The sequence below is a fragment of the Molothrus aeneus genome, chromosome 5 (genome assembly GCF_037042795.1).
Source record: "Molothrus aeneus isolate 106 chromosome 5, BPBGC_Maene_1.0, whole genome shotgun sequence".
Classification (NCBI taxonomy): Eukaryota; Metazoa; Chordata; class Aves; order Passeriformes; family Icteridae; genus Molothrus; species Molothrus aeneus.
The window spans coordinates 70,590,564-70,602,777 of NC_089650.1; the positions used below are offsets into that span (position 1 = coordinate 70,590,564).

General features: G+C 47.6%; 2 pseudogenes; one reads left to right on the forward strand and one right to left on the reverse strand.

Moving 5' to 3' along the window:
• Nucleotides 1-215: 215 nt before the first annotated feature.
• LOC136556807 (guanylyl cyclase-activating protein 1-like) lies at nt 216-9,723 on the forward strand (annotated as a pseudogene).
• On the reverse strand, nt 2,511-5,881 carry LOC136556806 (acrosin-like; annotated as a pseudogene).
• Nucleotides 9,724-12,214: the final 2,491 nt, after the last annotated feature.

Genomic DNA, 12,214 nt, shown 5'->3' on the forward strand with positions numbered 1-12,214 from the left:
TTTCCATTCTAAGAAGACTGTTTGTATCATTGAAACTTTCTGGTTTGTGGATCAGCCTCTAAGATTAATGTTTATAATTGGCTTGTGGAAGGTTAGATCCCTCACGTAACTGACATTGGTGTTGAGCATGGACAGGAGCAAACAGGCAGTGCTGTGAGAGCCACAGGAGGAAGAGGATCATTCCTGTAGCATCATCCTTCTGACCACCGATACATATGGGAAACAACAGCAGCTCCACCCTGTCGAGATCCACCACTGGTACAAGAAATTCATGACAGAGTGTCCTTCTGGACAGCTGACGGAGCATGAATTTAAGCAGTTCTTTGGACTTCGAGGGCTGGATCCAGAGGCCAATAAGTACATTGAGCAGATGTTCCGCACGTTTGATATGAACAAGGTAAGTTCTCTGCAAGGAATTAACTGTCTCGTGCTGCTTAGAAGTGATCCAACTCCTGCACTTTCAGAGTCTTCATCTTTCTCTTGCAAACATAAAGAACACAAATATTCTCTTGCAAACACTGGTGGGGAAAGCTGCCAAGGGATGCTTATGTCAAGTAGCTAAATGTAAGGAACGAATTAATGTGTACAGGTAATAACACAGATGACATAAACATAAGTGCACCTGATTATCTAACTACCTTGTGCAAGTTCATATTTGAATTTTGAAAATTCCTTACTGCCAATTATTTGACTTGGCCTTGTTTAACTAGCAAAATGTTAATTTCATTATTCTTCTTACGTGTTCTTATTATTCAAAAATATAGCTATATGAGATCATGGAGACCACAGGAATCAGACACAGTAGAAATCATTGTAGCATTCACAGAGGAGTAATTTCCAGGTATTTGGCAGCTGAAATTAACACTGCATGGGCAGACAGAGTCTGTGGCTTTCCTTGGTAGGTGCAGCATGAAGCTGGAGCGAGGGGGTGGGCAGTGTTCCTCACTGTGATGGGTGACTGCTGGTAGAAAACAGTAGCCCCCATAATTCCTTTAAGCGTGCAATTGCCCTCACTTTTGCCTGCTTTTTGCATCCATATGTATTTCAGCCTATGCTTGCAGGCCTGTATTCTTAATGACAAAGAAATCTGGATTTACAGCATCCTGGGAAAATTCAGCTTTACTCTCTGTTCCAAGGTTCTGAAATGGAGTCAAGGAGGATCCAGTCACAGAGGCATGACAACCAGGTGGGAAATCACAGAGTTAGTCTTGAAGAGGGAAATCTTAGGGACCAACAAAGAATGTTATTTTGGACATGTGAGACAGCATAAGGAGTTAAGGAATGCTTAGGAATATTATAAAATTCTTAAGCAGAATAGCAGACAGGCTCCATTAGGGTAGCTGAGATCTTGTGGTGGATGTAATGACTGTAAATAACTGTAGACCTCAAAGCATATCTTATCTCATCCCAAAGTCCTCTGTGCCCAGGATGATAATAGTGATGAGAAGCAGTTTCATAAGGTAAAGCAAAACCTTTACAGCTTTTGCACAAGTCTTTCTTTCCCTTCACCTCTCTCTCTTCTTGGGATGTTAAAGGAATTTAAAATTTATTCAATGATGCTGTGCATTCCAGAGTTCTCATGTGAGCCCTGTGTTATGCAGTAAACAATGTTATAAGAAGGTTCTCAAATTCAGATTTGGCCAGAAAAGCTATAATCTAAATAAAGTGATAGTGATCTCAGGAGGAATGAAGTTAAAGTGTGGCAACTAGTGGCGATGGACCTAGTTAGTCTTAGTCTGTTAACAGTCACTTAATCTAAGATCCTTTTATGAACAAGGGCAAGGAACCAGAGCACCCCAAGGAAAATCCACCCTGTCGTAATACAGACATGATGGATGGAATCATCTGCCCTCTGGACCTTCAGATTTTGAAAACTTTGATGATGACAAAGAGGATAAATTTTCAATATTCTTCTTTTATAAATTGCAATTGTAGCATTATAGAATGATTTGTGTTGGAAGGCACCTTAAGGGTCATCTCATTCTACCACCTCCCATGGGCAGGGACACCTGCCATTATCCCAGGTTGCTCCAATCCCTGTCCAACCTGGCCTTGGAGACTTCATGGGCCAGGGCCTCATCACCCCCTGAGTAAAAACTCCTTCCCAGCACCTCATCCCAATCTCCCCTCCTCTAGATTTAATCCATTCCTCCTTGTCCTATCATGGCCTGCCCATGCAAAAAGCTGCTCTCCCTCCTATTATAACCTGCTTTACAAGGGGCACTGAGGTTTCCCTGGAGCCTTCTCCAGACTGAAGAATGAATGTGAACAGCACACCAGATGGACAGACAGAGCAGGGACTCTGTGAGCCTGCAAGTGCACTGAGCAGGGCTGAAAACACGGGTAATGGTGAACACAGAAACTTTACTTCAACACCTCAGTCACGTCAGCATCGCTGTGGCTGCAGCGCAGCAGCGTGGGCAGGACAGAGAAGCCTCTGGCCCCAAGGCTGCCTTGGAGCTGCCGTGATCCACTGTAGCCCTGGATCCTGCTCATCCTGCTGCTGCTGCTCAGGCTTTTTTATCCTTCTAAAACAGCAGGAACTCCTGCACCAGATTGCAGAATTGCACCAGGATCTGGTGTGGGAATGCCATGGGCAGTGACATGCCTGAGGATGTCACTGCTGGTTTCTGGCTGTACTCAGGGGTCAAGTTGATATGTTCTTCTGGTTCCTCTGATTCCTCTGGTTCCTCTGGTTTCAGAGGCTGCTCAGGGGCTGAGGTGACAACTGGCTCTGGTGCTGGACCAGCTCTTTCTGCTGGGCTCAGGCCCGTCTGGAGCAGGATCCAGTTGTAGAAGTGCTGAGTGGAGGTGTAGATCCCAGGGTGCCTGGCTCTGTCACAGCCTCTTCCCCAGCTGTTCAATCCCACCAGCCAGTAGTAATCAGCTTCATTGTCCTTGCAGACGAGGGGACCGCCGCTGTCCCCCTGTGCCAGGAGAGAAGGTTCAGGGACTGTGGGGGGCTGCTGTGGGGAGGGGAGGGGCAGACAGGGGACAGGCTGGGCTGGATGTGGGGGATGAGGGGGTCCCTGCGCTGCCGGGGGCTGAGGGACTCATCACACGCTCCTACCTGGCAGGTGTCAATGCCGCCCTGTGGGTACCCAGCACACAGGTTGCGGGGGTGGATGGCCCCCGCGTACCACCGGCTGCTGTTGCAGAGCTCCGTGTCCATGAGGTGGACTTTGGCCTCCTGCAGCACCATGCCTGTTCCCTGAGCTGTGGGCACAGAGGGGAATGAGCCCCAGCAGCTCGAACCCATCCCCTCCCCTGCCTAGGGTGAACCCCCTTCCCGGGCCTGGCTCTGCCCCTTCCCCACGGGTGACATTGTCCAGCTGTGTCCCTGCCCCTTCCCCACGGAGCGACATTGTCCAGCTGTGTCCCTGCTGTTGGCCTGGGGAAGGGGCCAGAACCATCTCCCCCGAGGTTTCCCAGGGCCAGCAGGAATTGTTTGGGTGAGCAGGGACCTTACAGCTCATCCCGTTCCGCGCCCCGTCTTGGCGGGGACTCCTTCCCCCAGCCCGGGCTGCTCCGAGCCCGGCCCTGCCGGCGCCGTGCGGCCAGACCCTGTCTGTGCCCAGCCCGTGTCCCTGTCTGTGCCCAGCCCGTGTCCCTGTGTGTGCCCAGCCCCTGTCCCTGTCTGTGCCCAGCCCCTGTCCCTGTCTGTGCCCAGCCCGTGTCCCTGTCTGTGCCCAGCCCGTGTCCCTGTCTGTGCCCAGCCCCTGTCCCTGTCTGTGCCCAGCCCGTGTCCCTGTGTGTGCCCCGCCCCTGTCCCTGTGTGTGCCCAGCCCCTGTCCCTGTCTGTGCCCAGCCCCTGTCCCTGTCTGTGCCCAGCCCGTGTCCCCTGGGTGCCCAGCCCCTGTCCCTGTCTGTGCCCAGCTCCTGTCCCTGTCTGTGCCCAGCCCGTGTCCCTGTCTGTGCCCAGCCCCTGTCCCTGTCTGTGCCCAGCCCGTGTCCCTGTGTGTACCCAGCCCCTGTCCCTGTGTGTGCCCAGCCCCTGTCCCTGTCTGTGCCCAGCCCCTGTCCCTGTGTGTGCCCAGCTCCTGTCCCTGTGTGTGCCCAGCCCCTGTCCCTGTCTGTGCCCAGCCCGTGTCCCTGTGTGTGCCCAGCCCCTGTCCCTGTGTGTGCCCAGCCCCTGTCCTTGTCTGTGCCCAGCCCCTGTCCCCTGGGTGCCCAGCCCTTGTCCCCAGGGTGTCCAGCTCGCCCTCAGAGCACACATCCTGTTGGGAACTCACCTCTGGCAAAGTTCCAGCCGGCGATGTAGCAGGATTTCAGCTCCGAGACCCTAAGCGAGGCATCAGGCACACAGCCCAGCTGGATGTAGTCACTGCACTCCACGGGCTGGTCCAGCTCCACCAGGGCGATGTCGTTCCTGGCCGTGGCAGCCACGTAGTGCTGGTGCACCAGGAGCCTCTGGATGCGTCTCACCACAGCCTCGGGACCTGGCTGTCTCAGATCTGTGGCCCCAATCACCACATCCCACATGGAGATGCCCCTGGGGAGCAGATGGACAGAGGGGTGACAGGGAGCAGAGCCACGGGCTGCAGCAGGCCCAGCATTTCCCGGCCTTCTGCTTCCCCAGGTGGGCAGGGAAGTGGCCCGTGGTGCTGTGAGCTGGGCGCCTGCCCGTGCTCTGGGGACATCTCTGTCCCTGCTGTCTCTTACCTGGCCCTGGCGAAGCAGTGTGCGACCGTGAGCACCCACTGGGAGCTGAGGAGGACACCCGTGCACATGTGCCACGTGCCATTCTCCCAGGTGGCCTGGATGCTGACAATGCCAGGCCAGGCCCCTGGCTGGACACTGGTGCCACCCACACCGGACGTGCCAGCAGCAGAAGTCACAGAACTATGGTCAGAGGCCATGGGCCGGAGCCTGCAGGTCCTTCTGTAACACAAAGACATCGCTGTTCTGCTTAGTAGCTGCTGCTGCTCAGGCTGAAAGTCCTCTGTCATCCCTTCCTGCACAGTGTTGAGTGGCAGGAAGACTCGGGACCACCGAGGGGCACATCTGTCCCCCTATGCTACTGCAGCCCCACAGACAGGTTATGCCAGTAGCTGGGCACTGGCCAGGAACCAAGGCTCCTCCTCCAGCAAGTGAGGCTGGAAGACTGTGGTGTGGGTGTGGGGAACATGTGGGGCCCCTACATGGAACCTCCCAGAGCCTGGAACCACTGACCTGCAGGTGTCCCAGGTGCCCCACACAGGCCCGGCCAGGGCCAGCAGGATGAGCAGCCCCAGCAAAGCCATCGGCGCCAGCACAGGTGGCAGAGCCAGAGCAGAGGTGTCACCTCCAGTGCGGCCACTGCCACAGCACCCACAGCCTTCGTGGTGCTCACAGTGCCCGGGCCAGGGCCGCTGTCACAGAGGGGCTGGTTCTGAGTGCTGGGCATGGCAGGGAGGGGCAGCACAGAGTCATAGAGATGTGGAATGGTCTGGGTGGAATGGACTTTATGACCACCCAGTGCCACCCCTGCCATGGGCAGGGACACCTTCCACTATTCCAGGGTGCTCCAAGGCCTGTCCAGCCCGGCCTTGGGCACGGCCAGGGATCCAGGGGCAGCCACAGCTGCTCTGTGCCAGGGCCTGCCCGCACTCAAAGTCAGAAATTCCCTCCTAACACCTAATCTAAATCTACCCACCTTCAGCTTAAGGCCATTTCTCTTGTGTCCTACCACTACACGCTCTTGTCCAAAGTACCCCTCCACCCCTCCAGCCTTTTTCTAAGCCCCTTTTAAGTACCGGAAGCGGCACCAAAGTCTCCCTGGAACCTTCTGTTCTCCAGGCTGACCAGCCATAACTCTCTCAGCCTGTCAACCCTTCTTCCCACCCTGAATGAATATTTTAAACGTGGTGATCCTTACTGTAAAAGAGCAGTGCTCTGCTACTTCGCCTACATTCACCTTTTACATATGTTTATTTGCATCCATTTCAGAAAGGCACCTGACTTTGATTAAATACCTTAATAATTGAAAGTTTCATTTTTTTGCTCTGTTATTTCTTGAAGAATTACTGTTATTCAGAATCTTTGATGTAGATATGTGTTTTATTTGTAGTTTGTTTTTAACAGCTTCACATTTTAGTCAGCTTTAAATCTAGGGCCAATGAACTTTTACTAACTGGCATTTTTCTTGCAGAAGAAACAAGAGGCTTTTGACTTTCTTTGTAAAGTCAAGAAATTAAATATTAAAAACCTAAATACTGATTTTTTTTTTTCAGTGATTAAATCATGCTCTGTGTATTTTACAAAATAACCCCAGTCACATTATTTTCCACAGAATGGAGAAGAGATCTATGGCTTAGTGGAATAGCACAGTTTCCCACAAAGGCAGAATAAACTAGTACAGAAAACCTGCAGCCCATGGGCTGGGCTCAATGTTCTCTCCCAGCAGGCCAAAGGCAGTCAGCTTTGGTGTACAGAGGGGGCTTTGTTCATGCTGACAACCATGTTCCTTCACTGCAGGTGGTGAGCAGAGGGGAGTCTCTGTCTACTAGATCATAACTTTAGGAACCCAGGTATTTAGTAGCTAGAGAAATAGCATGTGTCTGTGCACTAAAGATTTTTCCTAAGTCAAAGTCTCTTGTGCCACTTGTTGGCCTTTCTCTTTCAGCTGTGAATCTAAAGAGCAATAAGGTGAAACAACTCCCGTGCATTAAGTCCCTCTGTTTACTCCTGTCACAATTTGGTTTTTTTTTTTTTCTGACAGGATGGATATATTGATTTCATGGAATACGTGGCTGCCCTCAGCCTTGTTCTCCGAGGGAAGATGGAGCAGAAATTGCGGTGGTATTTCAAGCTCTATGATGTAGATGGCAATGGCTGCATTGATCGACATGAACTGCTCAACATCATCAAGGTGAATCTCCAGGGGTCTGTGCTCTTGCCTCTTTCCTTAAAGACAAATCACACAAGTAAGACCTTTGCTGTTTCCCATATGGATGGTCATGGATGAGACCTTTAAAAGCATTCCTTCTCTGAGCAGAATTCCCCATCACCGTATAATGCAATGAGCAGACTTAGACTCTTTATTACCACAGCTTATGTTACAACATAGCTAACCATAAAATTGTTTTAGCTGCCTGTGACCTATATTGCACTTTCCAAGGTTTCAGACCTTGTGACTGTCAGTTGCTATCTCTGCAATGTGTGCTTCATATGTCCTTTTCCCCATGAGAAGTTGGAGAGCTACTCCCAGTTTGCTTTTTAGAATCAGTTCCTAAATATCAACATAATAAAACATTTCTGACTCTGGTGAATAGCCTGAAGAAAAAGGATTGAGAATTGAAAGGATTGTGTGCAAATAGCTGTTGTGGAGGAGGTTGGGATTGTGAGCATAAAGATCACTATATATATCTCAGAATTAATTGTGCTGCAAATTCAGATTATTTTGCAGATAATGGGAAATTACCAAGGTAATTGCAGGAAAGATTCAACAACACTCAATAAATAGCATTTCTGAATATGAAATGTCATAAAATTGATTTGATAAAGAAGCACTAATAAGATGTTAATAATGCATTCTCATCTGTATAAGAATTTTAGAGCTGGGTATCAAAGAGACCTGACCAATACCTGTAGTAATATACAGCCTCCTACTAGTAGCTTTAAATAGAAATACTCAGACATTACAGTGAAGCAACAGATAGCAATAGTTAACACAGAGTTCTTGAGAAACAAAATCTGGGGCCAACAACTGGTGGCAAAAAATTTATTGTCCTTTGTCTTTTTTTGCGCGTAGTTCAGTGTCGTTTTTGGTAACCTTAGGAAATTGCTGAGATGATGTAAGTTTCAGTAAAATAGCATTTGAAAAAGAATTAATAAAATGACCAAATATCAAAAGGTAAAAACTAGAAAATAAATAGTCTTAGAATCAGTATAAGGGGTCTGAAATCACATATTTCATGGGCATCCTTAAACAAAGGAAATAAGTAGCATTGAAAGAAAAGAGAACCCTGCACTATGTAGTTATGAATAAGAAGAATTGTAGCCAACACAAGTGGACAAAGCTTAAAGTTTCTCAAGATGATAATGAATTTCCAATGACCTTTAGGGAGAAGCCAGACACACAGGAAGAAGTATGGAAATGGAAATTGTGAAAGTAAGAATAGAAATAAATTACCACAGCATATAACAAAGGAATTTCATAATGTTAATTGTGGAAGGTGTTTGACAGTGTTTCTGAGGCTTGGTGTACGATAGGGTCACAAAGTGGGACAAAGTGGATCAATTAGGTGGATTCTGATTCTGCCATTTCTGCATCACCTAAACTGTACCTAAGCAGAATTAGGCCAATCCTCTGAGTTTTGCTGCTCATTCCGTGCTCCAGAGCCATGCTCCCTTTTTGGCACCCTTCAGTGCCATCCATAAGGCCTGATGATTTGTGCTTTGTTTTCCTGTGGTACTGGTTCATTTGTATGGGGAAGGTACCAGACGTGACTATTTTATTTTGAATCAATGCTGACATGTGGAATCAGTCTGGGAGTCATCAGGCAGCTGCTTACTCTTGCTCTTTTATTTTAGGCTATTCGAGCTATTAATGGTGGTGACCATGAAACAAGTGCAGAAGAGTTCACCAACCGAGTCTTCAACAGGATTGATGTGAACGGCGATGGTAAGGTTCCTGCCTTTGTCATCCAGCTTAGACAGTCTTTTCTACAGAGTAACATACTTCTACAGAGTGACTTTTCCTTTCTTGGTTGAACTTAAGGCCTCTTCACTTCATATTTTATTTCTATTTGCATTCTCAGCCGGTAATGCGTTCTCCATGGACCAAAAGGATTTTTCTCCTGGCATCATACATAGTGTGACAGGATTTGTTTCCTGTACTGGTCTCTGCTTTGTTCTGTCCGCATGAGTTTCGTAGTGGGGTTTTGGAGTGGTGTTTTGCTTTCCTTTTTGTATGTTGCTGTGTAGCTCATGCCAGTTAGAAGTGGGAAATATTATCAAATGGCCCCAGCTGCTCCTAAGTACTTCAGTATGGAAAGGAAGAACTGCAATTTAATGTTGAAGTTCAGAGTTTCTTCACTGGGTCTGCTGCAGGCAGTATAGCAAGAACATGAAGTGCTCAGTCAAAGGTTGGTCAAATGTCACTGTGGTCCCTGTATGTCCCCAAGAGGTATCTCTTTTCCTTGCTACTTCAGGTGCTCATTACTTCCTGACAGGCTCTTTCGTTATTCCAGCATAACTCTGCTGAGCTGATTCCCTGTACAAGGGCTTTTTGGCCTAGGACATAAAAATTTGTTTCTGTCTGTCACAGCCTCCTTCTGTCAGTTCCTTTATCCTTGAAAACCAGCAACTATAGGGCAGGTTAGTATTATAACAGATTGAGCCAAAAAGAATGCTATGATCTCACTCCTTAGGTACCCACTTCTATTGTTCTTTCTTATGTACCTCTTCCCTTGTATGGGGAAAAAAAGGAAGCAGGCGTTGTCTGGATACTGGGGATGTTTCATAAAAGCTTAAGAGACTCTCTGAGGTCTTTAGGACAGTGCCTTGGAACAGTGGTTCTAAGTATATAGTAAGTGGTCTCTAAAGTTAGATTACTGTACTCCTTTTCCTGTCAGATGTGGATTCTGATGCCCTTTATTTGTGTCTGACACAGGTGAACTTTCTCTGGATGAATTTGTGGAGGGAGCAAGGAAAGATGAGGAGTTCATGGAGGTTATGATGAAAAGTTTGGACCTGTCACACATTGTGGCCATGATAAACAACCGTCGGCATAGTGTATAAATCAAGCTGGGAGAAAATGCTGTGCCAATAGACAGAAGGGTGTCACAAGGAAGGAGACAGCATTTTTCAAAAGAAAATTTCCATAAACATGAATATGGAAGTGGGAACAGAAAGACACTGCTATATTTGTGTATCTGAGTGTATGTTCCTATATAAATACTGAATCTTAGCCACATAAATGCAAGGCAGGTTCAGAAAAACTGAATCTGGGTGGCAGTATTTGACTTATCTTTCTAAAATTTAAAGGCCAAATTTCAGGACACAAATTTCCTTTTTATTCTGTGTCCCAGATTATCAGTTTGAAATGGACTAAAAGTAACATCAAGTTTGTGAAGAGCGCTAGCAGAACTGGGTGGTGGAGTGTGGAGGACATATTATGACATAGAAAAGAAGAATTTCAAACTGTTATTAATGTAGGGAACGAACAAAAAAATGTAACCTGCACTGTTCTTGTCATGGTATTGGTTCATAAATACCAGCTTGGTTTACCAGCACACCACATGTGCTTGAATTTGGTAGTCTCTACAGAAGCAGCTTTAGACATAAGACCACAAGAACTGAGAGAAAAACCAGTCTGGCAGTGACAAATCTGCCCTCAGCTGCAGCTCTTTGAGCTTTCTGTGATCAAAGAACTCTAGCAAACAAGTCAACAGTTTGGAGCAGCTTCTGAAACCAGAGAAAATATGCTACTCAGTTTCCCAAAGTAGAAGATTACTTGAGAGATCATATATTTTATATACTCATGGTCCTACTTATTCTCCTCTCATACAACTGAGTCGCTGGGAATGTTCAAGGCCACACTGAACAAGGCTTGGAGTAACCTGATTTAACCCCATGGCATGGGGCTGAAGCAAGATGATCTTTGAAGTCCCTTCCTACCCAAACCATTCTGTGACTCTATAAATGAAGTATTTGAAGATGATCCTAATATTATTGCCTCACACACCCTTCATTGGTCATTCTTCTTGTTCTTGAGGAGACAATCTAATTGAAAGAAACAACTCACCAAGGTGACTTGTGAATTGTGCTGTTAATGTGAAGGCTGGAGTGAAGCAGATACTCTGGATCAGTGCTGCCATAAATGACTCTGATTTTATACACGATGGGAAGAATTGATGCAGCATGGATAGAAGCTCAGCAAACTGTGTCTTGTTCGCTGTTCGTTAGATAAGGTCGTGATCAGAAGCTCCTTTGAATCTGGGAAGAGAACCAAAAGGAGAGAAGAATGCAAGAAATGTTCAATGGAGTGCCTATGACATAGCTGGCATGTTTTTCCTGTGCAGGAGGAAGAATGTGCAGACCTGTAACAAAACTTTAGATTGGACTTATTCTTGCTTATATTTAGGCTTCTGTGATGTTCATATGCGTATGGGTTTGCACGGCAAGGTCCTGGTAGCAGGGAGGCTACAGGAATGGCTTCTTCTTTGAGAAGCTGATGGAAGCTTACCCCATGTCTGGCAAAGACAATGCCAGCCGGCTCCAGGATGCCACTGGCCAAGCCTGAGACCTTCAGCCATGGCAGTAATGTGTCTGGGATAACATATTTAAGAAGGAAAAGTTGTTGGGGAGAAGCAATTGCAGCCAGAGAAGTGAGGACTGAGAATATGTGAGAGAAACAGCTCTGCAGACACCAAAGTCAGCTAAGAAGGAGTGGGAGGAGGTGTTCCAGGTACTGGAGCTGAGATTTTCCTGCAGCCCATGATGCAGGGCATAATGAAGCAGATTGTCCTCCTGGAACGCATGGAGGTCTGCAGGAGGGAAGCACAAATCTACCTGCAGCCTGTGGAAGAGCCCCATGTTGGACCAGGTCCTGGAAGGACCTATGGGCCTGTGGAGAGAAGAGCAGGTTTCCTGGCAGGACTTGTGACCTCACAGGGGACTCACTTTAAAGCAGTTCCTGAAGGACTGACCCCAGGGAAGGTACCTCACACAGGAGCAGCTCGTGAAGAACCACAGCCCATGAGAAGGACGCATATTGGAGAAATTAATGGAGAACTGATCCTGTAGGAGGGATCTCATGCTGCAGCAGCACAAGGACTCCTCTTCCTGAGGGGGAAGCAGTGGCATGAACTGACTGTAGCTTCTGTTCTCATCTTCTTGCACTACTGGTGGGGAGGAGGTAGAGAATGGGGAATAAAGTTAATCCTGGGAAGGAGAAAGGGATGGGGGAAAGGTGTTTTAAAGACTTTACTTCTCATTACCCTACTCTGATTTTTATTGGTAATAAATTCAATTAATTTTTCCCTCTGATGTCTCCCTGTCCTTATCTCAGCTCATGAGCTTTTTTATATTTTATCCAGCTGGGGAGGGAAGTGATTGATAGAGAGGCTCTGGGGGGCACCTGCCACCCACCCATGGTCCACAGTAGTATTCTAACAAAGTGTCTGGGCTTTCACTGAAGGGAAGACTTAGTAAGGGGCATTTAGTAAATACTGTCATTGGAGTGTGAAAGAGTGAGTGATCATGTTTAGAGTAGCTACCAACAGTTTTC